Below are 6,000 nucleotides of genomic sequence, written 5' to 3'. Positions count from 1 at the left end.
CAGCTGTAGCGTACGTTCTAGTTTGTCATGTATGCCAGGAATTATATGCGTGTTTAAAACAGCTGATTTGGTTGGTTTTGAGTGGGGGGAGGGGGGAGGGGTCAATCAGCTGATGGGGGGGGGGTCCTCTGGGAGGGGTGTAGAAGAGGGAATATAATGGGGGTGGGGGGCTACAGTGGTCATTGTGGAGGGTTGGTGAGTCATGGGGAAGGGGTTGATGATCAGTTATTTTTATTAATCGAAATTGGATACAACAGCAGTGTGCTGCTACACTGTGGCAGTGTGCTGCTACACTGCGGCAGAGTGCTGCTACACTGTGGCAGTGTGCTCCTACAGTGTGGCAGTGTGCTGCTACACTGTGCTGCTACACTGTGGCAGTGTGCTGCTACACTGCGGCAGAGTGCTGCTACTCTGGCAGTGTGCTCCTACAGTGTGGCAGTGTGCTGCTACACTGTGGCAGTGTGCTGCTACACTGTGGCAGTGTGCTGCTACACTGTGGCAGTGTGCTGCTACACTGTGGCAGTGTGCTGCTACACTGTGGCAGTGTGCTGCTACACTGGCAGTGTGCTGCTACACTGTGGCAGTGTGCTGCTACACTGTGGCAGTGTGCTGCTACACTGTGGCAGTGTGCTGCTACACTGTGGCAGTGTGCTGCTACATTGTGGCAGTGTGCTGCTACACTGTGGCAGTGTGCTGCTACACTGTGGCAGTGTGCTGCTACACTGTGGTAGTGTGCTGCTACACTGTGGCAGTGTGCTGCTACACTGTGGTAGTGTGCTGCTACACTGTGGCAGTGTGCTGCTACACTGTGGCAGTGTGCTGCTACACTGTGGCAGTGTGCTGCTACACTGTGGTGGTGTGCTGCTACACTGTGGCAGTGTGCTGCTACACTGTGGCAGTGTGCTGCTACACTGTGGCAGTGTGCTGCTACACTGTGGCAGTGTGCTGCTACACTGTGGCAGTGTGCTGCTACACTGTGGCAGTGTGCTGCTACACTGGCAGTGTGCTGCTACACTGTGGCAGTGTGCTGCTACACTGTGGCAGTGTGCTGCTACACTAGTGTGCTGCTACTGTGGCAGTGTGCTGCTACATTGTGGTAGTGTGCTGCTACACTGTGGCAGTGTGCTGCTACACTGTGGCAGTGTGCTGCTACACTGTGGTAGTGTGCTGCTACACTGTGGCAGTGTGCGGCTACACTGTGGTAGTGTGTTGCTACACTGTGGCAGTGTGCTGCTACACTGTGGCAGTGTGCTGCTACACTGTGGTAGTGTGCTGCTACAATGTGGCTGTGTGCTGCTACACTGTGGTAGTGTGCTGCTACACAGTGGCAGTGTGCTGCTACACTGTGGTAGTGTGCTGCTACACTGTGGTGGTGTGCTGCTACACTGTGGTGGTGTGCTGCTACACTGTGGCAGTGTGCTGCTACACTGTGGCAGTGCTCTGCTACACTGTGGTAGTGTGCTGCTACACTATGGTAGTGTACTGCTACAGTGTGCTGCTACACTGTGGCAGTGTGCTGCTACACTGTGGCAGTGTGCTGCTACACTGTGGCAGTGTGCTGCTACACTGTGGCAGTGTGCTGCTACACTGTGGTAGTGTGCTGCTACAATGTTACTGTGTGCTGCTACACTGTGGGACTGTGCTGCTACACTGTGCCAGTGTGCTGCTACACTGTGGTACTGTGCTGCTACACTGTGGCAGTGTGCTGCTACACTGTGGTGGTGTGCTGCTACACTGTGGTGGTGTGCTGCTACACTATGACAGTGTGCTGCTACACTGTGGCAGTGCTCTGCTACACTGTGGTAGTGTGCTGCTACACTATGGTAGTGTACTGCTACACTGTGGCAGTGTGCTGCTACACAGTGGCAGTGTGCTGCTACACTGTGGCAGTGTGCTGCTACACTGTGGCAGTGTGCTGCTACACTGTGGCAGTGCTCTGCTACACTGTGGTAGTGTGCTGCTACACTATGGTAGTGTACTGCTACACTGTGGCAGTGTGCTGCTACACTGTGGCAGTGTGCTGCTACACTGTGGCAGTGTGCTGCTACACTGTGGCAGTGTGCTGCTACACTGTGGCAGTGCTCTGCTACACTGTGGTAGTGTGCTCCTACACTGTGGTAGTGTGCTGCTACTCTGTAGTAGTGTGCTGCTACACTGTGGTAGTGTGCTGCTACACTGTGGTAGTGTGCTTCTACACTGTGGTGTGCTGCTACACTGTGGCAGTGTGCTGCTACACTGTAGTAGTGTACTGCTACACTGTGGCAGTGTGCTGCTACACTGTGGCAGTGTGCTGCTACACTGTGGCAGTGTGCTGCTACACTGTGACAGTGTGCTGCTACACTGTGGCACTGTGCTGCTACACTGTGGAAGTGTGCTGCTACACTGTGGTAGTGTTCTGCTACACTGTGGCAGTGTGCTGCTACACTGTGGCAGTGTGCTGCTACAATGTGGTAGTGTGCTGCTACACTGTTCCAGTGTGCTGCTACACTGTGGTAGTGTGCTGCTACACTGTGGCAGTGTGCTGCTACACTGTGGCAGTGTGCTGCTACACTGGCAGTGTGCTGCTACACTGTGGCAGTGTGCTGCTACACTGTGGCAGTGTGCTGCTACACTGTGGCAGTGTGCTGCTACACTGTGGCAGTGTGCTTCTATACTGTGGTAGAGTGCTGCTACACTGTGGCAGTGTGCTGCTACACTGTGGTAGTGTGCTGCTTCACTGTGGCAGTGTGCTGCTACACTGTTGCAGTGTGCTGCTACACTGTGGTAGTGTGCTGCTACACTGTGGCAGTGTGCTGCTACACTGTGGTAGTGTGCTGCTACACTGTGGCAGTGTGCTGCTACACTGTTTCAGTGTGCTGCTACACTGTGGTAGTGTGCTGCTACACTGTGGCAGTGTGCTGCTACATTGTGGCAGTGTGCTGCTACACTGTGGCAGTGTGCTGCTACACTGTGGCAGTGTGCTGCTACACTGTGGCAGTGTGCTGCTACACTGTGGTAGTGTGCTGCTACACTGTGGCAGTGTGCTGCTACATTGTGGCAGTGTGCTGCTACACTGTGGTAGTGTGCTGCTACACTGTGGCAGTGTGCTGCTACACTGTGGTAGTGTGCTGCTACACTGTGGTAGTGTGCTGCTACATTGTGGCAGTGTCCTGCTACATTGTGGCAGTGTGCTGCTACACTGTGGTAGTGTGCTGCTACACTGTGGCAGTGTGCTGCTACACTGTGGCAGTGTGCTGCTACACTGTGGCAGTGTGCTGCTACACTGTGGTAGTGTGCTGCTACACTGTAGCAGTGTTTTGCTACACTGTGGCAGTGCTCTGCTACACTGTGGTAGTGTGCTCCTACACTGTGGTAGTGTGCTGCTACTCTGTAGTAGTGTGCTGCTACACTGTGGTAGTGTGCTGCTACACTGTGGTAGTGTGCTTCTACACTGTGGTGTGCTGCTACACTGTGGCAGTGTGCTGCTACACTGTAGTAGTGTACTGCTACACTGTGGCAGTGTCCTGCTACACTGTGGCAGTGTGCTGCTACACTGTGGCAGTGTGCTGCTACACTGTGACAGTGTGCTGCTACACTGTGGCACTGTGCTGCTACACTGTGGAAGTGTGCTGCTACACTGTGGTAGTGTTCTGCTACACTGTGGCAGTGTGCTGCTACACTGTGGGAGTGTGCTGCTACAGTGTGCTGCTACACTGGCAGTGTGCTGCTACACTGTGGTAGTGTGCTGCTACACTGTGGCAGTGTGCTGCTACACTGTGGCAGTGTGCTGCTACACTGTGGCAGTGTGCTGCTACACTGTGGTAGTGTGCTGCTACACTGTGGTAGTGTGCTGCTACACTGTGGCAGTGTGCTGCTACACTGTGGTAGTGTGCTGCTACACTGTGGCAGTGTGCTGCTACACTGTGGTAGTGTGCTGCTACACTGTGGCAGTGTGCTGCTACACTGTGGCAGTGTGCTGCTACACTGTGGCAGTGTGCTGCTACACTGTGGTAGTGTGCTGCTACACTGTGGCAGTGTGCTGCTGGCAGTGTGCTGCACTGTGGCAGTGTGCTGCTACACTGTGGCAGTGTGCTGCTACACTGTGGCAGTGTGCTGCTACACTGTGGCAGTGTGCTGCTACACTGTGGCAGTGTGCTGCTACAATGTGGCTGTGTGCTGCTACACTGTGGTAGTGTGCTGCTGCACTGTGGCAGTGTGCTGCTGCACTGTGGTAGTGTGCTGCTACACTATGGTAGTGTACTGCTACACTGTGGCAGTGTGCTGCTACACTGTGGCAGTGTGCTGCTACACTGTGGCAGTGTGCTGCTACACTGTGGTAGTGTGCTGCTACACTGTGGCAGTGTGCTGCTACACTGTGGTAGTGTGCTGCTACACTGTGGCAGTGTGCTGCTACACTGTGGCAGTGTGCTGCTACACTGTGGCAGTGTGCTGCTACACTGTGGCAGTGTGCTGCTACACTGTGGTAGTGTGCTGCTACACTGTGGTAGTGTGCTGCTACACTGTGGCAGTGTGCTGCTACACTGTGGCAGTGTGCTGCTACACTGTGGCAGTGTGCTGCTACACTGTGGCAGTGTGCTGCTACACTGTGGCAGTGTGCTGCTACAATGTGGCTACACTGTGGTAGTGTGTTGCTACACTGTAGTGTGCTGCTACAAGTGTGCTGCTACACTGTGGCAGTGTGCTGCTACACTGTGCTGTGTGGCTGTGTGCTGCTACACTGTGGTAGTGTGCTGCTACACTGTGGCAGTGTGCTGCTACACAGTGTGCTGCTACACTGTGGGAGTGTGCTGCTACACTGTGGTAGTGTGCTGCTACACTGTGGCAGTGTGCTGCTACACTGTGGTGGTGTGCTGCTACACTATGACAGTGTGCTGCTACACTGTGGCAGTGCTCTGCTACACTGTGGTAGTGTGCTGCTACACTATGGTAGTGTACTGCTACACTGTGGCAGTGTGCTGCTACACTGTGGCAGTGCTCTGCTACACTGTGGCAGTGTGCTGCTACACTGTGGCAGTGTGCTGCTACACTGTGGCAGTGTGCTGCTACACTGTGGCAGTGTGCTGCTACACTGTGGCAGTGTGCTGCTACACTGTGGCAGTGTGCTGCTACACTGTGGCAGTGTGCTGCTACACTGTGGCAGTGTGCTGCTACACTGTGGCAGTGTGCTGCTACACTGTGGCAGTGTGCTGCTACATTGTGGCAGTGTGCTGCTACACTGTGGCAGTGTGCTGCTACACTGTGGCAGTGTGCTGCTACACTGTGTTAGTGCTGCTACACTGTGTTAGTGCTGCTACACTGTGTTAGTACTGCTACACTGTGTTAGTGCTGCTACACTATGTTAGTGCTGCTACACTGTGTTAGTGCTGCTGCACTGTGTTAGTGCTGCTACACTGTGGTAGTGCTGCTACACTGTAGTAGTGTACTGCTACACTGTGGCAGTGTGCTGCTACACTGTAGTAGTGTACTGCTACACTGTGGCACTGTGCTGCTACACTGTGGCAGTGTGCTGCTACACTGTGGTAGTGTGCTGCTACACTGTGGCAGTGTGCTGCTACACTGTGGCAGTGTGCTGCTACACTGTGGCAGTGTGCTGCTACACTGTGGCAGTGTGCTGCTACACTGTGGCAGTGTGCTGCTACACTGTGGCAGTGTGCTGCTACATTGTGGCAGTGTGCTGCTACACTGTGGCAGTGTGCTGCTACACTGTGGCAGTGTGCTGCTACACTGTGGCAGTGTGCTGCTACACTGTGGCAGTGTGCTGCTACACTGTGGCAGTGTGCTGCTACACTGTGGTAGTGTGCTGCTACACTGTGGCAGTGTGCTGCTACAATGTGGTAGTGTGCTGCTACACTGTGGTAGTGTGCTGCTACACTGTGGTAGTGTGCTGCTACATTGTGGTAGTGAGAATAAACTTGTGTTTTCCTGATAAATTCCATCACACCGCAGTGCCAGCCTGAGCTGAGAGGCTTCAGGAGTACCAGCCTGAGCTGAGAAGCTTCA

At 54.3% G+C, this 6,000-nt stretch overlaps 1 protein-coding gene across 6 annotated transcripts in view; it reads left to right on the top strand.

Moving 5' to 3' along the window:
• The window catches only part of Atpalpha (sodium/potassium-transporting ATPase subunit alpha), a 1,033,168-nt gene that overhangs the window by 329 nt on the left and 1,026,839 nt on the right, over window positions 1-6,000 (top strand). The window lies entirely within an intron of this gene.

The sequence above is a fragment of the Cherax quadricarinatus genome, chromosome 3, assembly GCF_038502225.1.
Source record: "Cherax quadricarinatus isolate ZL_2023a chromosome 3, ASM3850222v1, whole genome shotgun sequence".
Classification (NCBI taxonomy): domain Eukaryota; kingdom Metazoa; phylum Arthropoda; class Malacostraca; order Decapoda; family Parastacidae; genus Cherax; species Cherax quadricarinatus.
This window is presented reverse-complemented; position numbering and strand designations above follow the sequence as displayed.